Source organism: Oryctolagus cuniculus, chromosome 16 (genome assembly GCF_051225735.1).
Source record: "Oryctolagus cuniculus isolate XC-2025 breed Fujian yellow rabbit chromosome 16, ASM5122573v1, whole genome shotgun sequence".
NCBI classification, from domain to species: Eukaryota; Metazoa; Chordata; class Mammalia; order Lagomorpha; family Leporidae; genus Oryctolagus; species Oryctolagus cuniculus.
Window position 1 is genome coordinate 59,144,262 of NC_142882.1, and position 25,937 is coordinate 59,170,198.

Here is a 25,937-nt window from a genome sequence, read left to right on the forward strand (position 1 = left end):
CCCAGCCTAGGGTCTGGAACAAAGTAGACCTTGGACCCCCTTCAGGACCCATGAATGCTGCAAGTCTTTTCCAGTCTGATTAGCTTGCCTGGAGTCTCCTGTTTTGAGCGTTTCCTGCTCCTGAGTCAGGGAAGCAGGTTTTTTCTTAGGACAAAGGGCGTGGATTATGAAAATGTTATGCAAGATTAGTCAAATACTACACTGTTTCCTTCAGGAACTGTTCAGACATCCAACTTTCAGACAGTTCAGGAGTGCAGCTTTTGTAGCTGTGACTGGAGGTTGGTGGCGGGGCTATGCAGAGCCGCTTCAGGGGATGAACATAGCTGGTCTTGGAGCTCTGCTCCACCTGGGCAAGGTAGGACTGTTTGTTAAAGACCTTTTTTGTTTGTTTGTTCCATAGTGGCCTAAATGTTCTTGACCGCTGGAAGAACAGACACAAAACGTCTGTTTTCTTTCTCCTCTTCCTACTCTAACAATCTTCGGATTGTAACCCGGGTAACTGGCTAGTGTGGAGTGCAGCTGGGGCAATTGGTCACATGAGTGTTGTTAGAAAAAGCAGAATGAAGTTAAAGCTGTCAATGAAGAGTTCACTGAGGAAGGGATGAGGGAAGATTAAGTCTTGGTCTTTTTCTAAGTGGGCACTGGGGAGAAAGCTGTTTGGGGTTGTGGGGGCAGTTGACCAAAGAACGGTGTGGACATAAGAATTAGAGGATGAGAGGGAGGGAGGGAAGGAGCAGGAGGTAGACACTGTGCATAAGTATGATGTGACTCCATTTCTGGCTTCCAGCTGGTGATATTTTTGTGTGAGGATGTCATTCTAGAACCATTTTCAGAATGCCACAAGTCAGAATGGTATTTTAGTAACTTGTCTCTAACACATAGAAGTTGCTAATTAAAAAACGTGCTAAATACTAATGAAATGGAATGTTCTAATGAGACAATAGAACACATTTCCATATATTTACATATAGGCATAGATAAATTGCTTTTATTATATATATATATTATACATGCAGTATTTATGCATATATAACCTTGGCACAATAACAGCATTGTGGTTTTAGTGAATGGTTCTCTGAGCCAGTCACAGGTCTGGCTTTTCCTGACTTACACACCAGTCGGGCCTGTGCCAGTCACCCTCCTGGGGAGTTGTCAGGAGACAGGGAAGTGAAGACGTTGGTAATTATGTATCACCAGACCACCGCCTACCTCCTCAGAGGCAACAGAGCAACATGAGAGATTTTGAGGGAAAAGATTTATTTTAAGAGAATTACAAGGATTTTTTCATTCCTTCTCATTACTTCTTCACTAAAAGGAAATGCACCAAGTTATAAATACAAGGAAGGGAACACCCTGATTTCTGCACTAGCAGTAAAGAGAGAATCAGGGAGAAACCAACCTTGGTTTGTCCATGCCATAGTGGCAACCATGTGGTAAAATGTCTGGACCTGAGCATAGCCGATGTTTGCCCTGGACTCAAATGGGCAAATGCCTGGAGGACAGTGGTTGGCAGCAACTTACTCTGATGAGTTCTTTAGAAGATTGAAAAAGTCGGAATATAAACTTCTCATTTCATTTTATACACTGTCTACTGTTTAATGTGTTTGCAATGAGCCAGACTGGTGTATTTCTGACATAGAGAAAGAACAAAGGAGGGAGGAGATGTAAGAAAATGCAGGACACAGGGAACAGATTGCCCAAATGTGATCAAGATGTGAAGCTCCACGGGGCGGAATGATGAGTTTTAACTTCACGTGATGATTTGATACAGGTATTGTGTTAGCAAAAGAAATAGCTGTGTATTTTGAATCAAGCTTAATAGGCTTTTTTGCTAATAACATACAAGTTTCTTAATTAAATATGACCTTTTGGTAATTATAGTATTGAGGAAAAGGAAGAAGTACATTTGGGAATCCTGGGCAGTGCATAGCAGCTTGGACAAATTTCAGAAAAGTAGACACATGGGACTGGGTAAGAAGAAGGAGGGGCTGGAAAATTAATAAACCGTCTTTGTAAGCATCCTATATTATAATGTGTAAAAATATCCATCACATTGGTGTCTTATTAGGTAGTTTTTTCAAAGATGTATGTGTGTATATATATGTGTATATATTAGTGCTGCAAAATATTTTCAGAGATGAGAATTAATATATCAAATTATTCATTTATAAATATAAAATCATACTATATCATTTGTTTCTACTTATTTCTATGTATTAATTCTGCAGTTTGATTGATTCTCAGTGTAAAATTTAATACATCCTAGATATTCTGCAAATTTCACATATAAAAATCTCAGGGGTGGTGGGGGTTGGGGAGTATATGTGTAGTAGAAAATGAGACTGAGCTGGGGGGCACAGTTCAAAAATTAAATTTTAAAACAGCTTGTTTTTAGTGACACAGGATATAAGTGGTGGAGCTCAGATTTAAATCTAAGTGCATTTCACCAAGGCTTACGCACTTAAGAACAAATTTTGTCTGAACACATTAGCATTACATGCTCAGGTGGGTGTAATTAGAGCTTCATGTGCTCTACTGTCTAAGAGAGGAGTCCTTATAGAACTGATATAGTAGTGACCACTATGACAGGTCTGAGTGTTATAGGAAGGAGACAGATCTGATGGGGCCATGAGCCAAGGAATGCAAGTAGCCTTTAGAAGCTGAGAAAGGGAAGGAAGTTGGTCTCCCCAAGCCTCCATACAGGAAGGCTGTGTTGACACTCTAATGTTAGCCCAGTGTGACCAATGTTTGACTTCCAAGGTTGGGGTAACTTGTTGCACAGAAAGTGAATACACACATAATAGCCTCTTCTAGGTGAACTTGATGTTTCAAGGGATCAGTACACATCAGGGACAGGACGGGGATAGCTGGAGAATGTTGCCAAGTCAGAGATAGTAGGATCCATGATAATGGAAAGCCTTTGACTTTGAGATTTGTGGATGATGAATTGTTTTTCCATTATTCTTCCTTAATCTCAGGTTCAAGGGAAAAGCAGCATAATTAGAATGATACACATACAACAACTTCATTACATGGGGTATTTTCCACATATTGCAGAAAAATTTCAAAAATAATTTCTCCAAGGTCTGATGAAATCATTATCCTTGTATTTAATCCTTTCATATTTTAACCATTCTCATTTGATCAGCTCTGTGTACATTAACAAGGACAAATTTAACTGCAAATAATAAATTATTGAAAACCCACAGAAAAGACTTTCTGAACCAATTCCCACAGAACAGACATCTCCAGAATCTCAATCTTCTATCACCTTCCAAAAGATGAAAAAGAAGTTGGGCAAGTCACACAATCTCCCCGAGGTTTCCGTTTTGTGAAGTTTTGCCCAATTCAGTGAGACAGGCAGGGAATTTAAAAATCTTAGATCTGGAAAGAACCTCAGAGATGACAGTAGCCCAAATTTCTCATTACACTGAAGCTGTTACTTGTCCAAAATTGCACACTGCCTGTGCCCCAAATGTACAACATGCCAGGCTCCATATAAGACAGAAAAGATGCAGAAGTGACATTTTTTTCTGTTCTCAAGAACATTATAATCTAGAAAAAGTAACACAAATAAGATCAATATATAAAATAGTTTCTGAAGTATAAAGCATAGGCTATTTGCTGGGGTTGGAGGAAGTGCTTTAAGCTCAGGCGTCACTCCTGATGAATATGCATAGATTTCAAAATAATCACTATACTGATTTTTTTTTTTGACAGGCAGAGTGGACAGTGAGAGAGAGAGAGAGAGAGAGAAAGGTCTTCCTTTGCCATTGGTTCACCCTCCAATGGCCGCTGCAGCCAGCGCGCTGCAGCCAGCGCACCACACTGATCCGAAGCCAGGAGCCAGGTGCTTCTCCTGGTCTCCCGTGGGGTGCAGGGCCCAAGCACTTGGGTCATCCTCCACTGCACTCCCGGGTCATAGCAGAGAGCTGGCCTGGAAGGGGGGAAACCGGGACAGAATCCGGCGCCCTGACCGGGACTAGAACCCGGTGTGCCGGCGCTACTAGGTGGAGGATTAGCCTATTGAGCTGCAGCGCCAGCCCACTATACTGATTTTAAAGGGCAAAAATATAATTGTCTTTAGCCCATTATTTTTAAAATATAGTCAAATAAAATGAATTAAAATTTGTCCCTAAGTCTAACATGCAATGATAACCCCTATAACACTGGGTCACCTACCTTTGTATGGTAATATTACATCTAAACACAGGTATACAAAAAACCATGTATGCAATATGTTACAAGAGATGGCTGGAACAGAGGTTCTTTTTCCCCCGATAAGAAAAGAATTTCAGACCCGAGACAGAATGAGAGTAAGCAAGCTAGCAAAATTTAACATAGCTGTACCCTGACAGGCTGGGTGGGCAACTTGGCAAAGATCCGAGTGCCAAGTCTGCATTTAGATTGGGGTTTATATGAGTGTGGGGCCTACTTCCCACCATTTCTTCATCCCTCCCCCTCCTCCAAAACCTTTTATTTAAGGAATGCAGACTTCAAGCATTTCATCAGTACTACTTGAGGAACGTAGTGATGCTTCCTACCTCCTTCTTTCTTGTGAAATCCTCCCCCCTCTCCCAGCCTTTATTATATAGACTGAATAGCCCCCCTGGTGCTAGACCAGGAAGATTACCCTTGGGCTGGCCTGTGATGGGGTCAGACTGAAACTCCCCTGCAAGGTTATGTGACATGGGCAGGACATTTGATATCCAAATACTAGGCTACTTCTAAAGCGTTCTTCTAAAGCTGCTAGTTGTTTCCTGCATGAACTTTTTTTCTTTACCTTTGGGCCCCTCTCAAAACACATGGTCTAATGTTTGCCCACATAACATATACACAGAACTAAATGCATGCTAGTATATTTCTGGTATCTCTCCAAACACACACACACACACACACACACACATTTTGTGCTGTTTGTCACTTTGCATACTTTGGAATCACGGAATCTTAGAGTTGGGGAGGGTATACTAAGTATCTTCTACTCCTGCCACCAAATAAATAAACTTTTTATTTTTAATTAGTTTTAGATTTACAGAAGAGTTGGAAGGAGAATTCCCCATACCAAGTTCCCTTTTTATTAATGTCTTACATTAGTATAACACATTAAGTAAAATATAAAGACAATATTGATTCCTCATTGTTAACTCTATAGGTTAATTTCTTTAGTTTTTATCGAATGTTCTTTATCTGTCTCATTGCCCCATCCAGGATATCATTTCATTGTCCTATCTCCTTAGACACCTCTTGGTTGTCACAGTTTCTCAGACGAACCTTGGTTCGATAGCGTTGACTGTTTTGAAGAGTACTGATCAAACATTGTGTAAACTGGTCTTCATTTGGGATTTGTCAGATGGTGTTGTCATGATGAGACTGGAGCTGTGGGTTTGTGAGAAGAAGATGACAGAGGTAAAGTAACTCTCTCATCGTGTTTTATCAAAGGAATGTATCATCAATGTCATTTGTCACTGGCTGATGTTAACCTTCATCGCCTCCCTGAGGAAGTGTTTGCCAATTTTCTCCACTATAAAGTTACTCTTACCCCTCTTTACAGCTTTTTTTTTTTTGGGGGGGGGTGGGGAGAAAGTCACTGTGTATAACCCATTACCAGGAAGTGGGAATTATGCTAATTATGCTTCACCTCCTGGAAAGTGGAGTATCTACATACATTATTTGAAGTCCTTCTATCCTCTGACAATCATTTTACTCATTCATTTATATCACTGTGTACTATGGAAATTTATATGTGGATAATTCAAGTTCTTCAAATATTATAATTAAAGATGTTTATTTTAGTGTGAAAGAATGGATTATAATCCTACTGTTTTATTTTATTGCCCAAATAGTAACAGCTTATGAGAAGGAGAGAATAAATTAGCTCTTTCTGGTTACATGTTTATGTGTTGTATTTCTTCTCCTCCTCCAAGAATCTGAATGGTATTAGAAATCAAAATCTGGATTCTAGGAGTGCTTATTACTAGTGGGGTGTTCTGTATTACTAGTGTGTATATGCTAAATCATGTATATATGCTTATTTCTAAATATTTCTATATGTAAACACCTTTATCTATATAAGCAAAGCAGGAGTTTATACTGATGTCTCAACCCTAATCTGTTCCCTCATAGATCATTAAAGACCCTTCTGCTTGCTTACTTATATTTCAGCTGTGAGCAACCCAGCTTCATATTAAAAAGGGTGTCTTCTCCCACTTAGTCTGTTATCCAGGCTAGACATTTATCCCTTTTATTGACATTTTCAAAGAGCAAACTTCTGGTTTTTATTTATTCTCCTCTATTATTTTTGCTTTAATTTTCTTGATTTATGATATTATTTCTCTTCATTTTTCTGCTTGCTTAAGCTTATACTTCTTCCTCTACTTTCCTAAAGTGGAAGCTTAGATTTAGATCTTCTTTTAGTGCTGTGGATTTACCTGTGGGCACTGCTTTTGCTACTTTATACAAATTTTGATAGGTTGCATTTCATACTCAGTTCAAAATATTTTTTATTTTTGTTTTTTCAATTTTTATGTAAGGTGAACATATTTCACACATACAGATTTAAAAGGATAGTAATACTTCCCACCCTACCCTGCTCCCAACCACCCTTCCACCTTCCCTCCTCCTTTCCAAAATCAAAATAATTTTAAAAGACTTACTTATTGATTGATTTGAAATGCAGAGACAAGGGAAGGGGAAGAGAGAGTGATCATCCATTTGCTGGTTCACTTCCCAAATGGCTGCAATGACCAGGACTGGGCTAGGCTGAAGACAGGAGCCAGGAACTCCATCTTGGTCTCTCACATGAGTAGCAGGGGCACAAGCACTTGAGCCATCTTCCATAGCCTTCCTGGACCATTGGCAGGGAGCTGGAGCAGATGGGACTTGAACAGGCGCCTAAATGGAATGCCGACAATTGCAGGTGGTGGCTTAGCCCACAGTGTCACAATGCTGGCCCCTCAAAATATTTTTTAATCCTGTTGAGATTTTTTCTTTGATCCATTTGGCTACAGGCTGTTTCATATTCAGTGTTCGTGGTGTGGAATAGCAATCAACAGGATTGTTTCAGAGGCATGAGCTTTTCCCCTTATGAATTATGTGAAGTTCGTTGACTATGTCAATAAACGATAATCGTGAGGATGTTGGTTCATCTTAAACAACTGAAGATCACTTTGTACTAAAATGACTGGGAACAACTAGCCTAGATAGCACTGAGTGCATGGTATTTCAAGAGATCCATGGAAGAAAAGGTGGCAGGGCACAGCTCAGGAAGTGTATTTCAGCAAAGAACAACTATCCAATGATCCTGACTATGTCCTGTGAACTATCCCTGGATATTTGGTTGTCTTTCTTCCAACCAAACATGAGTTGTCTTGGTAGAATAAAAGTGTCAAATAATTCAGCACAGTGTATCAGTAATTTATTGGGCAGTCATTTCTTTCCTATGATGAAAGTAAACGGGTAAAATTCCTGACTGCTTGGCATGTTCTAGAAAGCTTTCCCCAAAATGTCCACATGCATTTTGAGAAGACTTGATTCCTCAGAACAACAGGCAATTCACAGCACATGCAGCCATTTTCTGTCATGGCCGGTGGTTCCTGTTTAAGATGATTGAGTGCTGCCTTCATTGTGTTATTTTTCTGTATGGCCAGATTTGACATATCTGTTGTTAAGAGGAACTTTGTTTTCTCATTGACTTTCATCTCTTCAGTAGAATGGATAATCTGAGCCACAAGAATGTACATTTCCCCCCATGGAGAGCGGTAAAATAAGGTAGTAAAGGAAGTTCGTTGTTGTTGTTGTTGTTGTTGTTAGCAGTTTTAACGCAGTCCATACACTTTTTTTTTATACTCATTTGTCTTGAATTGACTGGATTTTTAAAAACTTTAGCTTATTTCATTTAGTACTATAGCTACCTATGTCTCTATCTTCACCCTACAAAAAGAGCTACTTTATTCAGAATATCTCATTTTTATATCTGTAATACCTAAAAGAATGCTAGCCCAGAGGTACTGCTCAATAAATATTTATTGAGATAAAGTACAAGTAAGGTTTATTCGCAATCCAGCTCATATTTCATTACTAAGCTCTAAATCTGTTATCCAAACTGCCTGAACAATTATTATTATTATATCCATCATTATACATAGAATCACAGCAATGGTAATAGATTGTACAGAGTTCACTGTTAATTTCTCATGCATTGTTGCTTTGATCCCAACAAGATTCTGTGAAGGGAGCATCTGGTATCCATAGAAGAACAATTTGCACTATGTTGATGAGAACTCTGGGACCCAGAACCCGAGACGTGCCCAGTGTCTCACAGTTGTTAAATGTTGAGGCCACGGCTAGAACTAAGCACATGTCACTCTAAGTCATAAGCTGTCTATACCTCTCCTTTGTCTGATGCAGGATTTCTCAACCTCAGTACTCTTGACATTTGTGGCTGTTCTGTGCATTCTAACATGCTTAGTGGTATCCTTGACATCTCCCAATATATATCAAGAGCATCTTCAACCCCACTGTGACAAGCAAAAAATATCCTGAGACATTGCCAAAGGTCCTCATTGGGGGCACAATCAGTTCTGGTTTAGACTCAATGATCTGGTAGCAAGCACAGTGTGTTGAGTGCCCTGAGACAACTGGAACAATAATGCTTCTACCATTGGTGAGTCACTACCATGAGTGGGAGGAAAAGATGGGGGGGGTCCCTTTCATAGTGGAGTCAGTATTTAATTTGGATCTTTATTGTAGAAAGATTAGATTGACCTGGCAGGACATACTGTGATGAGAACAGATACCAAATATTTGTTGAGCGTGCATGTGTCAAATTTAACTCTGAGGGGGAAAATACAACAAGCAGTGTTGTCTTCCCCAAATGAAACACTATCTTCATGTCCTACTAGTAGAACATAGAGCTATTTGAGGAGATTCAATCTCATGATATGCATTGAGCAATTAGATTTACCATATTGTCTACTAAAGATTACCAAGGAAAAAATTACTTTCTGTTTTTGTAGCTTACTAAGCTATAAATCAGTCTCAATCATCATTTAATTGAAGTTTACATGGCGATTATGTTTTCTAGTAAGTTTCTGGCTTATTGGAAATGTTAAAAAAGTACCAAATTTGACTTTTTGCATAGGTGTGGAAAAAGAAAAGCCTGCCTTTAGTTCCCCATTTGGCCAGGGCTCTTGGATCTACTTACAAACTCAACAAACACAGCAAACCAATTTTCTGGCTTAATTTGGTGAACACAGTTTGCTGGGCTGTCTTCTACTTCTGGCCTATTTAGAATCATGGAACACTTAAAAATATTTTGATATATGTGAAATAATAGCCTCCCCTTTCCCAAATACAACCATTTAGAAAGTGCAGGGGAGCTATTGGCATACTCTTTTTGAGCTCTGAGAATACTCACTTGTACAATTAAAAGGTTGCATTTAGGACCCAGGCCTAGTCTCATTAGTTGTTTGGGGACAAATTGTTTAGCATCTGTCAACCTAAATCTCCTCGTCTACAAAATGGAATAAAAATTTCCACCCAAGGTTCTCAGGAAAATCAAGTAAGAAAATGTTGTGAAAGTTTTAGTGGGGGCCTTGGCACAAACGAAAAATAAATGGTAGCTATTTATAATCATCTCATCTCCTTCCATGAATTACATCACCTTCGTCTCATCACTGCTTGATAAATAAAATGATATTGAGCACTCACCATAGCTGGAAGCCCTGTGTGTAATCTCTGGTTACTATGCTACTCTCCAGCCCCAAACATAGCTGATCATTCAATAAGACCTGCTAATTTTTTCGCCCACATAGTTCTTTTTTTTTTGACAGGCAGAGTGGACAGTGAGAGAGAGAGACAGAGAGAAAGGTCTTCCTTTGCCGTTGGTTCACCCTCCAATGGCCGCTGTGGCTGGTGCGCTGTGGCCGGCGCACCGCGCTGATCCAATGGCAGGAGCCAGGTACTTCTCCTGGTCTCCCATGGGGTGCAGGGCCCAAGCACTTGGGCCATCCTCCACTGCACTCCCAGGCCACAGCAGAGAGCTGGCCTAGAAGAGGGACAACCGGGACAGAGTCCGGTGCCCCAACCGGGACTAGAACCCGGTGTGCCGGCGCCGTAAGGCAGAGGGTTAGCCTAGTGAGCCGCAGCGCCGGCCTCGCCCACATAGTTCTAAGGTAACTCATTTTTCCATAAACCCTGCTCTTGAGACCACACTTGCAGTCATCAATGTATCTTACCTGGTCACTGGCCTTGAGCCTTCAGTCTTGTTGCTCCCACTCATCCTGTTCTCCTTATTAAGGAACAAGACCTTTTTAGAAGAACATTCTGATTACTTCTCTTAGCACTGCCCCCACAATAAAGCTCAAACCCCTTACTGGCATGCAAAGTCCACATTTTGGCTATCCTTCCCTCTCTATGGCATCACTGACATTGACTCTTCATGTGTTATTTAGTAGATACACTGAAATGCTTAGAATTCTTCAAGTGCACAATTCCCTCTTGCTCTCAGACTTTTGCACATGCTGTTCCCTCTCCCTGGAACGCCACCTCCTCTCTATTGCACTCAGAGAATGGGGATTTGCATTTACTTTCTCAGACCCTCATGAAGCTGCCCCAAGGATAATTATAGGAGAATTCAGTTGATTGATAAGACAGTAAGTGGTAACTTCTCTTTTAACCTGGTTTCCCAGGATGGCTCACTAATGCCAAGGATTCCAAAGAACCTTGAATTTAGTACATCAAGAATGGGCTTGGTGACGCTGTCAAATGTTTAAGCTTTTCTGTATCTCACTTTCTTCACCTCTGCCATCCTTTTTCAGGATTACTATATAGATCCAAAGAGATCAGAATTACTAATTGAGATACAGAAAATACATGGTATTGCTTCTCCAACCTTCTCTTCTCCATCCCCCTGAACTAACCCTTTGTAGTTTACTTCCCTTCCCCCTGTCTCCTTGGCTAACTCCAAATCTTTTTTACGTCAAAGTTTAGACTCCCTAATTTCCAATATACGTTTTCCATATCCTCAGAGCAGGCCAGAGTGCTCTACATATAAGATCTCATAGATCTCTCTCTTCTCCTCACCAACAGTGACTATATTACAATTTTGAGTTTATTTCCATGTGGCATTAGTTGGACAGTGAAATACTTCAACTTTTAGAAGTATTTCTGTCCCTCAGGATGATATTGTTCTCTATGTTGGAGGACAGACCTAAAAAAGGAAGTGTTCTATCTGGAAGAGTTTTCTTAGAATGAAGGTATTTTGGCTATGAACTACCCATTATTTCATAGGCTTGGATATATTTGATAGCACTATACATTCATTTAAATAAAGAAAGATTTATTTTTGATCCACTGATGTGCACATCGTTTTTCTGAATTAACTGTAGAAGAAATTGATTTTCCCAAGCTGATTATAGTAGGAACAGAGCTTATATAAGATCCTGTTTTCCTAATTTGCAATGCAGAATTAAATGCTCATGTACTGCCTCCTCCCCAATATTAAGCTACATAAATAAATACATTTATAAGTAATGAATCATAACAATATGGATAATTTGTTTGTGTGTGTGTATATGTGTATGTATGCAGTTGCATGACAATTTTTATTTTAAAATGGCATTAAAATCTTCTGGAACAAGAACTATTCAAATAGGAACTTCATTTTGCAAGTGTACTTCTGGCCATATTTCAATTAAAATATGCTCCATCAATTAGCATTTTTTACAAGGCCACTGACTCCTAGTGAGAGTGATGACAAAGTTGTGGTCTTCCAGGTATGAGGGGATAGTGGATGCCCCAGGAAGAAGGAGGCTGTTGTGTTGTCTCACGCCTGAGACACTTCTGAGCTCCTAATAGGCAGCATTACAGCTACTGGGGCTGAAGGCAGGGAGAAGTCTTAGGAGGCAAGGAAAGTTTTCTGGCTAGGATGAGGGCCGGTCCACAGGGCAAGGAGGAAGGTATTCAAGTCCTGCCTACTGATGCTAGAGCTCTGTGGAGGAACCCCATGGGTGAAAGAGTTCTTAATGCTCCCTTCCTCATTTGCTGCTCTCCAACCTCAGTACTTCTATTTCATCTTTTCTATGTATTGCAACTTCTCTTCCCATTGTGGTCTGAGAACATAAATGGTATATTTCAATTTTTAAAAATTTATAGATACCTGATTTGTAGCCTAATATATAATACATCCTGGAAAATATGTGCTGATGAGAAGGAGGAATGTTTTGGAGATGTTAAAGTGTTCTGTAAATGTCTGTTAGGTCCATGTGCACTATGAAATGGCTCAACTCTGATGTGTGTCTGCTGATTTTCTATTTGGAAGACCTGTCCATCAATGACAGTGAGATGTTGGAGTCCCCCATTATTATTGCATCAGAATCTATCTCTTCCTTTGTGGGAACTTAAATATAATTTAAAATATATATGGTCTTTCCTACTATTCGAAACTCTGATAATGAAGTTTATCAAAACAAAGGGCTTTGTTGGAATGCATGATTCAAGAATAGGATTATTTTGAGGTAGTGGTTTAACAGTCTATCATTTATAAGAATGCATCCTGAATCTGATAATGAAATTTAATTTTTTTAAAAAAGCTCACCAATTGCTTATTTACCTTCCTAATGCGAAATTGTCTTATCTTTTGATGAAAATATTCACAGATACTGATATTCATCTTGTAGCCCTTAAGGTGCGGTCTCCCTTTATGGGTTTGAGGATGTGTGTGCAGGTTTGTCTTATTCACTCTGAACTTCCCAGCTGAAGTTCCTGTGAACTGAATCTCTCCACCCTGAGTATCAAGTTCTACTGACCTCAATTCCAATAATGGTTTGCAATGCAAATCACTGGGTTGGTAACTCAGGGTACCATAACCATGGTAACCAAATACAGACAGGTTTGATCCACTGCCTCAGAGAAGAGCATTCCAGTCCTGCTTTCAGAACTGATGCCACTGCCAACAGGTCGAAGGGCATTAAAGGGAGAGGTTCCATAGAAATAAAAACACAACTGGAACCCTTGTGTTCACTCCTCACTCTTCCTCTGAGTCTGAGATTTGTTCCTAGTAACTCCCAGCACTGCCTTGCTGCTTCGCTCCCTTTAGAGGGGAGGACATAGAGAATCAGCTTGACCAGGGCTCTTAGCAAGCAGACTGTCCCCGTGTCCCCCAGCTTTTATAGCAGACAGAAACCCGGGTCCCAGTCCTGTGGTCACAAGGGCCCTTTAGTCTTAGCAGCTGTGACAGAGAGACAGGAAGACACCAAGACTTCACAAATTCTTTGGACAACAACTACAGCAAGCGACAAGGTCAATTCTCTGCTGAGACTCCTTTATGGTGTTACAGTAATTCCCATAACTTGGTTTGCTTTTCCCCTTTAGCCTGTTGTGGGAGGGGGTATTCACTCTGTTCTCATTTTCTCTCAGTTGGAATGAAAGGGCAGCTACAGCATGTTCTGAAACTGCTTTACCTGCAGCTGTGCGACTGGGTGATTCCTAGGAAGAAAAACCATTAGCAGTAAGGTGAAGTGATCTAATTGTCATGGACCTTGGCCTGGGTGATTTCAGGAAGCTCATGACTGCCTTGGTGGCTGCCATTAACACAGATAGTTCTAAAACACAGGGGATGGAAATGCCCTAGGTTCAGATGTTAGGATACGTTCCCTACTTCTGAATGCCATTTCAAGCAATGTGTCAGGAGTAATGGACAAATTGTGTTTTCCTTCCTTTTGTAGCTGTTCTTTGTATCTTGGTACTTTTGTATCTTTTTCACTGATTTTTTTTAATTGGTTTTTACTCTCTAAGGGATGTCTAATTTGTTAAGTTGCAGTTAAAGAGTTGCATTTTTAATGTATTAGTGAATTCACTAAATGTGAAGACTGAGTTTGGTGTGCTGGAGCCGTGGGTGATTGGTTGATATAGGTGGAACAGGCTGTAGCAGAGAAAATGTCTCCTTTGAACATAGTAGAAAGAGCTGATTCAGGGATAGGGTTGCAACATGGAGAATACCCAGTTACATTTGAATTACAAATAGCACTTTATGTATAAGTATGGCCCAAATAATAAGTGGGCTATACTTATGCTAAAAATGTTTGGCTTTTTAATCTGAAATTCAAATGTTAGCAACCTGTGTTTTTATTTGCCAAATCAGGCAACTTGATCCAGGGATGAAAATTGCAGGTCTTAAGAAAATAAAAGTATATCTATTTCTCACTACGAACTTTTCAGTGTAGTATTCTGTTGAAAATTTCCTTTGTCTATTACATCATGCTTGAAAATTATTTGATACTAGAGTTCAAACCTTAAAAGGAGAAAGCAAGAGTCAACATAATCACTACATGTCTACCAGCATTCAATTAAACTTGCCTCAAACAAGGAGAGAGTGGCCAGTATTTATTCTGAATTATAAAATTCCTATCAAATTTTAGTAACAAGGTAAATTGCTCTCATTCATGTTTCTGAAGATCGTCCCTCCTGTGTATGATCTTGACAAGTTTGTTGAAACCGTGGGATTCCTTCCTTAAATGTTTGGAAGCATTCACCAGTGAAAACATCTGTATCGGGATTTTCCTCTCTGGGAGGTTTGCAATAATGGATTCCAATTTTCTGTTGTAATACTACACAGATTTATATTCATTTTTATCAGTTTTGGTATAATGTATTTTCCCAAGGAATTGTTTTTTATCTAACTTTTTAAGTGCATGCTATAAAATTATTCATATTATCTGCATATCTGTATATTATCAGGAGAATTGTCACTGATCTTAAATATTTCATTATTCCTAAAATTTCAGATTGATCCTTATCTTTTAGGAGAGAATAATTTCCTTGATTGACCTTAGAAATTTTTCAAGTAGGTAGTCTAGGTCTAGACCAGGTCAAAGCCAGGAGCCAGGGACTCTGTTCCTTTATCATTGAGAGAAAAGGGTGTCTAAACTTTGTTCATAATTTTTACTTATAAACCAAAATTCCCTCATTGTTTGCAAATACCCTATTCACTCTACATCCTAACCCCTCACTGCCCGGACTCCAACCCTGTGCCACCTAGCAAAGATTGTTTTGCTAGACACCCACTCATTCTATTAACTACATGTGGTCTGTACCGTCATATGGACAAAGTGCTCCACTGACCAGAGTGTTGCTGATGTATATATATATACAATATGTATACATAGGCTGGTGCCACGGCTCACTGGGCTAATCCTCCACCTGCGGTGCCAGCACTCCGGGTTCTAGTCACGGTTGGGGCACTGGTTCTGTCCCGGTCGCTCCTCTTCCAGTCCAGCGCTCTGCTGTGGCCCAGGAAGGCAGTGGAGGATGGCTCAAATGCTTGGGTCCTGCACCCGCATGGGAGACCAGGAGGGAGTGCCTGGCTCCTGGCTTCAGATGGTCACAGCACGCCAGCCGTAGAGGCCATTTGGTGGGTGAATGAACCACCGGAAGGAAGACCTTTCTCTCTCTCTCTCACTGTCTAACTCTGCCTGTTAAAAAAATATATATATAAAATATATATTATATATATAATATATATCTGCCTATGTTTCTGAGCTACCTACCTTGCTATTTAATTGCCTGTTAATACCTATTTCCCTTTTCTATTTATGCACTTCAGAATCTCCCACGATAATAAGGAAAAACTTTAAATTCACTGATACAATTGATGACTAAAACCTGTGTCATCAGGAATGGCAGGAGTGGAGAGACTGGAGGCCACATATGACAATGACTGGCTATGCAAAGATATTTAAGCAAGCAAATATATGTAGCAGGAACTTAACTAATATGACCTCTTCTCTTTCACTCTTACCCAAATCCTGCAGCTGAGGTGGTGGCTTGTAGGCATAAAACTGAGGTATTAAAAAGTAAGCCTACATTTAGGATTATTTCCCTGAACTGAAAGATGAGAATCTTAGGGACAGATTCTCAGGTTTGGAAAGCACCCTATGGGTACCACAGTTCAATGGCCTTAATGCTGGAATCCTCAACAATGCCTCCATTGCCTACAAGAGGGGCAGGCATTTGGCTTAGTGGCACCATGTGGGACAACTGCATCCCATATCAGAATGTCTGACTCAAGTTCCTACTCCCCTGCTTCAAATCCAATTTCCTGCTGATGCTCATCTTGAGGGGCAGCAGGCGATGACTCAAATACCTGGGTCCCTGTCACCCATGTTGGAAACCCAGATTGACTTCTGGGCTCCTGGCTTTGCTTGGCCTAGCCCTGGATGTTGATAGTTTTGGGGAGTGAACCAGAAGATAGAATATGTAGAATCTCTCTCTCCATCTGTCTCTCTGTCTTTCAAATAAACTGAAAATAGATAAATAAGTTTTTTAAATAAACTGTATTTGCTTCTGTGGATTTTTATCTAGGACAGGTTTAATTTTCTCCAATGTAGTTAATAAGGCAGAAAGTTGTAATATCATTAAAGTTTCCTGTGATCATGTGTAAAGAATAAGTTCTCTTCCCTTCTCCATTCCCTGAGATGTTATGACTATGATCCCAAAGAGAAGGGAGGGAGGATGGTGAGACCTCTGATGGTGACAGAGGGAAAATACTGCTAGAATTTGCCTCTGTAAGTAATATAGATAGAAACAATGAATTAGACACAGGAGCTGCTGAAGTCCTGAAGTCTGCCCCTTATTTCCAGCTGTTTTGTTTTCTTGGACGCAGAACCTTCTTATTTATGTAATTAAGAGATCTACCATCATGATGGTTTCTTATTGCACTGAGGTATGATACAATTTTTATTGTATAGCAATATATTTTTTAAACTTGAGATTTATTCACTTGAAGATCTTAAAGTGAGTTGCTCAACCAGTTATACACACACACTTTATTTTTTAGAGCAGATTTAAGTTCAAAGAAAAATTGAGTGGAAGGCAGAGTTTCCACATGAAGGAGCTCCAAAAACGTTTGTGTAACAATGGAATTAAAATATAATGTGCATATTTCATGAATGTTTGGAAGCTCCCCATATACTCCTTGCCCATATATATGTATAATCCCTGCCATTATCAACATCCCTTCCAGAATGTCACATTTATTACAAGTGATGGACCTATATTGACACATCATCACTCACAATACATCATTAAACTCTGGGCGTTGTATAATCTCTGGGATGTACACACTGAGCAGTTTCACTGCCCTAAGAAACCTCCTTGCTCACCCAATTCATACCTGTTTTCCTCCAACTTCTGGAAACTAACAATCTTTTAATTTCCCCATTGTTTTCTCTGTACCAGAATGTTATATAGTTGAATCATACACTACATAGCCTTTTCAAACTGGCTTCTTTGACTTAATAATTTGCTTCTTCCACTTTTCATGGCTTGATAGCTTTTATCTGTTTAGTTCTGAGTAATATTCCATTATCTGCATAAACCAGAGTGTGTTTATTCATTCACCTGCTGAAGGGCATCTTCGTTGTTTGCAAGTCTTGTCAATTATAAATAAACTTGCTATAAATACCCATGTGCAAAATTTTGTGTAGACATAGTTTTCAACTCTTTTGGGTAAATTGCAAGAAGTGTAACTGCTGAAGTGTGTGTTAAGAGTGAAAATGTGTGTCTTCCAAAGTGGCAGTGCTATTTTGCATTTCTACCAGCAGTGTGTGAGGTTCTGTTCTCCACCTCCTTGCTGGCACAAGTTAGTGTTCTGTTAGTGTTCTGGATTTTTGATCCTTTTAATAGGTGTTGGTGGCATCTCATTGGTGTCTTTTTTTTAAAGATTTATTTATTTATTTATTTGAAAGAGTTACACAGAGAGAGAAGGAGAGGCAGAGAGAGAGAGAGAGAGAGGTCTTCCATCTGCTGGTTCACTCCCCAGTTGGCCACAATGGCTGCAGCTGTGCCAATCAGAAGCCAGGGGCTTCTTCCAGGTCTCCTACATGGGTGCAGGGGCCCAAGGACATGGACCATCTTTGACTGCTTTCCTAGGTCATAGCAGAGAGCTGGATTGGAAGTGAGTAGCCGGGACTGGAACTGGTGCCCATATGGGATGCTGACACTGGAGGCGACAACTTTACCCACTACACCACAGTGCCGGGTATCTTGGTGTCTTGGTTTGCATTTCTCTGATGACATATGATGTGGAGCATCTTTTCGTATGCTCATTTGACACCTATATTTGCATATATTCTCTAATGAGATATTGTATCTGGCCTTTGCCCTATTTTTCAGTCATTCTGTTTTATCACTAAGTTTGAGATTTCTTTGGACATTTTGGCTAACAGTCTTTCTCAGATACAGCTTTTACAAATATTTTCTCCCAATCTAAGGCTTGTCTTTTCATCCTTTTTTGATAGTACGAGTGTCTTTCAGAGAGAAGGAATTTTAATTTTAGTGAAAGCCAGCTTGTTATTTCTTTCTTTCATGGATTGTTCCTTTGTTGTCATTACTAAAAATGTATCATCAAACTCATGATCATCTAAATTTTCTCTGTGACCTTCTAGAAATTTCTAGTCTTGTATTTGATATTTAGGTCTGTGATCCATTTTGCATTAGTTTCTGTAAAGAGTGTAAGACCTGTGTAGATTCACTTTTTTGCACATAAATGTCCAATATTTCTAGCAATATTTATGGAAAAGTCCATCTTCTGTGTATTGCCTTTGTTCCTTTGTTAAAGATCAGTTGTCAGCCGGCGCCGTGGCTCAATAGGCTAATCCTCCACCTTGCGGCGCCGGCACACCGGGTTCTAGTCCCGGTTGGGGCGCCGGATTCTGTCCCGGTTGCCCCTCTTCCAGGCCAGCTCTCTGCTATGGCCAGGGAGTGCAGTGGAGGATGGCCCAGGTGCTTGGGCCCTGCACCCCATGGGAGACCAGGAAAAGCACCTGGATCCTGGCTCCTGCCATCAGATCAGCGCGGTGCGCCGGCTGCAGCGGCGGCCATTGGAGGGTGATCCAACGGCAAAAGGAAGACCTTTCTCTCTGTCTCTCTCTCTGTCCACTCTGCCTGTCAAAAAAAAAAAAAAGATCAGTTGTCTATATTTATGTATATTTCTTGGCATTCCGTTCTATTCCACGGATCTATTTTACATCTAGCACAGTGTTGGAAAGGGGTGGTAAGAGGGGACTGCTTGTCTTGTCCCTGATTTGAATGGTGCAACTTCTAATTTCTGACTCCAAGTGTGATGTTTACTGTAGGATTTTTGTAAATATTCTTCATCATATTAAGGACTGTTAGTTGAGCCATCATTTTTTTAAAGACAATACTAACGTACATGAAAGAAGGTGTGATAGAACTCAACTGAAATTTTCTTAAGAGAAATAATTATCAGATAACTCATGACTTCATTAAGCTAATATGAAGGAACATGGGTTTAATTGTGACGAAGCCAATGCTGCTTTGTTGAAATGTATGCTGTAATTGTTCATCTGATTTCAGTTACTTTGGAAAATTTTCCCATCAATTATCCCAAATTCAACATCCAAAATCAAGGCTATGCCTCCAAATCAGTAATTTACTCTTTTAATAATTGGGAACCATGTTTCTTTTTTGTACTTCTCCTAAAATGTATGATATATATTACATATCTGTGTATGTGTGTGTGTGTGTGTATATATATATATACATATATATATATATTTTTTCTGCCTCATTACCCACTTAATAAGTAGCATTTCTTGTAACCAACTTTGAGTTCTTTGGGGATCATTTGTACATAGCAAACACACAAATATTTAGTTATACTGAATTAGTAGATGTTTTTTATCTGTTTGAAAGCAGAGAAACAGAAACAGATATTGGATCAGAAAAACAGAGCTAGAGAGAGAGATGTATCTGCTGGTTCACTCCCTACACACTGGCAACATCTAAGCCTGGGTCAGGCCAATGCTGGAAACCAGGGACTCAACCTAGGTTTCTCATGTGGTGTCAGGGACCCAGATAATTGAAATCATCAACTGCTGCATTCCAAGGATTGCATTAGGCAGAAGCTGGACTTGGAAGTAGAGCTGGGATTCAAATCCAGGCACTCTGACGTCACATGTGATTGTCTCAAACAGCATCTTAACTATAGACCAAAAGCTCACCCCTTGTTTATATGTTTATTTGGTCAGTTATACAATGCACTTATTTTCTTTTTTTCCCCTTTTTAAACTTTTATTTAATAAATATAAATTTCCAAAGTACAGCTTTTGGATTACAATGGCTTCCCCCGCCCCATAACTTCCCTCCCACTCACAACCCTCCCATCTCCCGCTCCCTTTCCCATCCCATTCACATCAAGATTCATTTTCAATTATCTTTATATACAGAAGATCAATTCAGTATATATTAAGTAAAGATTTCATCAGTTTGCACCCACACAGCAACACAAAGTGTAACATACTGTTTGATTACTGGTTATACCATTGATTCACATAGTACAACACATTAAGAACAGAGATCCTACATGGAGAGTAAGTGCACAGTGACTCCTGTTGTTGACTTAACAATTGACACTCTTGTTTATGGCGTCAGTAATCCCCCTAGGCTCTTGACATGAGTTGCCAAGGCTATGGAAGCCTTTTGAGTTCGCTGACTCTGATCTTATTTAGACAAGGTCATAGTCAAAGTGGAAGTTCTCTCCTCCCTTCAGAGAAAGGTACCTCCTTCTTTGATGGCCCATTCTTTCCACTGGGATCTCACTCACAGAGATCTTTCATGCAGGTTTTTTTTTTTTTTTTTTTTTTTTGCCACAGTGTCTTGGCTTTCCATGCCATACAGTGCACTTTTAAAAGCCACCTCTAGTGCATGGTACTGTGCCTAACATCTCTGAAACTGAAGAGATGAGTAAGTCACAATTCCTACATACTGAGAACACAGATAAGGTCCAAGCTAAGAAGTTGGCATTCTTTCATTCAACAGTCATTGCTCATCACTTACAATCTGTGTCCTTGAAAAAAGTACCATGAATGCAAGGAAATTTCATGATCCTTGGTTTCAAGGAGTTCAGTGGGTAGGAAAGGCAAAAGTATAAATAAGTCATTCAACGAGGGATTGCACAAATTGTTATGAATATCAGAAACAGATTGGGGTGAGATGAGGAGCATGATAAGGAGAGAAAGTTCAGGGCTGGCGTTGTGGCATAGAGGGTAAAGCCGACACCAGAAACCTGTATGAGTGTCAGTTTGAGACCCATCTGCTCCATTTCCAAATCAGCTCCCTGATAATGGCCTGAGAAAAGCAGCAGAGGATGGCACAAGTGCATGAGGCCATGCCACTCATGTGGGAGACCTGGAAGAAGCTCCTGGCTCCTGGCTTCAGCCTGGCCCAGACCCAGCTCTTGCAGCTGTTTGGAGAGTGAACCAATGGATGGAAGAGTTTCCCTCCTTCCCTCCCTTCCTCCCTTCCTCCCTCCCTGCCTCCCTCCCTCTCTGTGGCTCTGACTTTCAAATAAAAATAAATAAATCTGTTAGGAAGAAAAAAATATTTTATAGAAAAATTTCTATTTGAGTTCAAGGAAATAGAAGTAGTGAAGAGGAGGGAGGCACTTTAGGAAGGATATGCAACCTGTGGTATCAGAGAGTAGGATGAGTTTGGGAATAATTTACTCTGGCCATTCAGAATATGTTTGTACATGAAGAACTCGGATTGTAATGGTGTTGGGATGGAAAAGGAGAGCTAGGACACAGATAACTTCTACTGTTACATTTTCTAGCCCCACAAGTTGAGAAAACAAAAGCAGAAATGATAAAAACTAAATCATTAAGAAAGAAAAATCCCTTTGGAATTGGAAAGAGCAATAGGGCTAGTAGTAGATGAGTCAGCTGATCCAACTTTATCTGCCTTGAAGCGATTTCTAATCTCCAGAAAGCTGTATATATGGTCCTTTAATTCACGGTCTTTTGCTGAATTTCACTAGCATAAGATGAAAACTCTAAGTCCAAGAAGACTAACTTTGAGTTTCATCTTGGGTACAACTGCCTTGTCTTTAAATCCAGCTTGCTCCTAAATGGCAAGAGTGAGCACCCCTCACATATTTCGTGGTGGGAGGAAGCCACCCACAGAACAAGTCATCACAGACTGTGTGTTCCTCCCAGCAGAGTGTTGACAGAACACTCTATTCCCCAGGATCTGCCTCTACTTCACTGAATCATTTGGAAATCTTTTTAAGTGTTTGTGGGGCTTCAATACTTGGATAGGGATGGAGAGCAGAAGGGCGTTCCTGGCTTGACTTTGTAGCTTTTTTTTTTTTTTTGAGTAGTTTTCTATGAGTGGTAGGAACAGTATTCTATTCTATTATTCCTATTTTTATAATTTGATGAATATAACTTCAGAATATTGGAAAAATGTGAGCTCCATTGGCCAAATATTAAACAGTCTATGTGGAGGCTAGAAATAGAATAATGAACTTATGGAATTATCTCATTTCATCCAATTCTATTATATTATGCAAAAGGAAATTATATTCCTAGGGAACTTGAAGCTTCATGTCCAATGTCATACCACTAATTGATAACTATTTGTTGATTAATTAAAATAAATTAGTTCTTTGGTGATACATTAAGATCTTTCTTAATTATTAACTTATTATTATCTGTTGGGAAGCACAGAAGAGAAAGTAAAAAAGGTATTTACTCAACTTTTAGTCTAAATGGCAGAAGTAAACATCAAGTGATTACTCAGAAAATTTTGCTTTGAATTGGGCAATGATTTTCTGTGTGAATGCATGTGTGTGTGTATGTATGTGTGTGTGTGTCTATAACCTCAGCATTTTAAAATTCAGATCTATAATGCATTGTTTTATGTGGTGTATACCTATTTCCAGTAGAGGTATAGTAGCTGGAACTTCTGGTAAGTTGTTTAACTGCTAAATACCAAACCATCCTTAAATATTACATAACAAGATTTGTTTTGATGTTTCTCATCTCTTTTCTGGTATTCATTTAAGCAGTCATTCATTCAACAAACATACAATGAGTATCTTTTCCTTGCGATTATGGTGTAAGAGCTAAATCTCTGTCTTGAAGAAAATTCCAGGGTTATTAAAGAGAAGTGTAAACAAAGACTTACAAAGAAATGTGAAAATATCTTAATCATGATGTACACTGAAGTATGGGATTACAGAGGACCAATTATGACCACACTCACAAAGGGAGTGCATGTAGGTAGAAGGGATAACAGTAGGCTGAAGATTGGGGCACAAAACACTCAAAATTTAGGCACTGGAAAGGAGACCATTAAAGAGTTAGAGGTAAAAATCTTTGAGCAAAGGAGGAATAAATCATAAAGAATATATTCAAATCCAATTAATGGGCAGCATTGTGGCTCTGCAGGTTAAGCTGACACCTGCAGTACTGGCATCCTATATGGGCATTGGTTCAAGTCTTGGCTGCTCCACTTCCAATCCAGCTCCCTGCTAATGCATTTGGGAAGATGGCTCAAGTACATGGACCCCTGCAACCCACATGGGAGACCTCGACAGAGTTCCTGGCTCCTGGCTTTGGCCAGGCCCAGCTTTGGCCATTGTAGTCATTTGGGGGAATGAACCAGTGGATGGAAGATCTCTCTATGCCCCCCACACCATAACTTTGCCTTTCAAATAAATAAATAAGACTTAAAGAATTGAAAGATTATTTACATTAAGAAGTGATCAACTACATCAAATGCTGCTGAAAATTCTGAAGTGATGAGAACTTAGAGTCAGTCACTAAGATACTGATTTGAATGGGTTATAAAGAAAATGGGAGTATGGATATTCATACACATTGGAGTCTTTGCTGTGGTCTTAGTGAGACTACAAGTTCTGGTTCATATCAAGTTTATTGCAGTGGAGGTGGTTGACATCATAAGCTATCTTGTAAGAATTGTCTTCTAATTTTAATAGCTTAATGTGAGATATGAAGGGAATAGGGGGATAAAGACTCCCAAGTTCATGGCCTGAGCAATTTCTTAAATAATGGTGTCATTACTGAAATGTAGGATGCTGGGACACAGGAGCAGGTATGTGGGGCGTCAATCAGATATCAAGGAAATAGAACCCAAGGAAACAATGGGAAATTCAGTGTAGCACTATTGTTCATCTATAAATATCCAAGTTGAAATGTCATGTCAATGTAGGTACACTACTTGGAAGCTAGAGGTAGCACCAGATTTGGAAAATGTGAATATTGGAATTATCATCTATTGAACAGAAAGCAAAGGTGGGAGTTGGTAAGGGGTTTCGAGGGGTCAATAGAGAATAACTGAGATGGATTATATCACAGTGTGTAGTCAGTTTGAGGGAGTGATACAATGGAAGAGCTGAAAATGGTGCCTGTGCAAAGTCTGCATAGAATAGAGGTGACAGGGGATGCTTGAAATTGAGAGTCATCTCTTACAATGACAAAGTATGAGCAGAGAATCAAGTGAAGGGAAAGATTGCTGAAAGTGACCAGGTCATTTTCCTGAGCGCCCTGGGGTTGGTTGGTCCTCTGTATTGATAATGAAAGCTTACAAGAAGACACTGGGGAAACCGTTCTAAAAATTTCAGCAAGTAAGTATGAATGTCCTGGATATCAATGGTTACATTTGCCTAAAAGGACAGAGGAAACAAGGTCTGAGAGCAGCAATGAAAAGCATAGAAGAAATTTACGCCATAAAAGAAGGCCACAGCTTATGCGGCATAGGTAGCTATTTTAATTACAAAAAGATGTGAAGGGATATTCAATGAAGAGGTTAGGATAAAGGGAATTTGGTGGTGACAGTGCACAAGTTCCAGAGGATGCAGAGTTAGGGGTGTCCAGGAAGATGTGGAAGATTGGGCCAGAGGAAGTGATGCTCACTGGTGCGTGAGCATGGATCAAGGTCATGATAGGATTGCTCCCATGGTCTTCAGTTCTCTTGGAGTGCATGCCTCTTAGGACTGGTATATTAATTTATGGTGGTGAAGTGAGGGATACTAAGGCTCCTAATAATCATCTTTTTGGAAGCATAAGGAGTTCTGGAGGAGTCCTTCTTTAACTTTTGAGTGGTATCACAAGTTGGAAAGGGATAAGTCTTCCTAGAACACATGGATATAAGACTTCTCCCAAATCCTGCTACTGAGGAAATCACTGTATATGGAGGGGAGGGGAGCAAGACAAGCCTGGACACTCTCTGAGATCATTTGAAGGGATGAACTGATGCCCTGGTGACCAGGATTCATAAAGGAAACATGAATGAAGACAGTGTTAGAAATTCTTGGAGGCCTAGAGTTCAATACTGACCACAAGGCTCATTCAGAAGTGATGACCAAAGCTAGAGCTAGGGGATGTGATTAGAACTTTGGAATTAAATCTGTAGTTGAAGGCATCTGATGACTCTGGTAAGAGCCTCTAGCCAGTCCCAGGGAAAACTGCATTCCCATGGTCACAGAGGTATTTTATTCTCACACTCCCCAAACAGATCTACTGCTCAATTATTCGAATAATCTAAAAAAAAAAAAAAAGGTTATCAACAACCTAAGACTATCAAATCTATCTTCTGTGGGGAAAAAGAAATTGTACTGATTTGAGATTTTTCTTTATTTGACAATTTTTTACAGGTTAATAGCAAAAGGCAACATAGGGAAGCAAAGAAGGGAGGGAGAGAGGGAGACCATTATGAGTGTTGTTTGTTTTGCATGCATTTTCCACTAAATTTTCTCATGTCCTTGTGAACTGATAGTTTTACAGAGATGAGGAATAGGCAATAAGAGAAGTTTGACAATTTTCCCAGGTTTGGGATGTCAGAAAGTCAGGAATAGCTGAGATTAAAATTCAGAGTTATATGACTTGAGAGGACTTGCCATTTTAACCACATATGAACCAAGAATGCTGGCTAAGCTAACTGGATGTTCTTGTCCCTGGTAACCTAACAGTCAACTAATAGTCATGGCTTACCCTGGGCCAAGGGCTGCCCTGGAATTCATAGAGAACATAGAGACAGGTAAAACACAGTCCCTATTCTCCTGGTATGAACCACCCATTTGGCAAGACAACTTGTTCACATAGAAGTGTAAA

At 39.8% G+C, this 25,937-nt stretch overlaps 1 protein-coding gene across 4 annotated transcripts in view; it reads left to right on the top strand.

Moving 5' to 3' along the window:
* Positions 1-219: 219 nt before the first annotated feature.
* ITPRID1 (ITPR interacting domain containing 1) overlaps positions 220-25,937 on the top strand; it is a 129,504-nt gene continuing 103,786 nt past the window's right edge. For 3 of the 4 annotated variants that reach the window (XR_016222594.1, XM_089315473.1, XM_089315474.1), the window contains exons 1-2: positions 220-355; positions 5,354-5,409. The gene's annotated coding sequence lies outside the window, so the exon portion shown is untranslated. The remainder of the gene's footprint in view (positions 356-5,353; positions 5,410-25,937) is intronic. The other variant, XM_017344417.4, reaches the window with a different exon arrangement.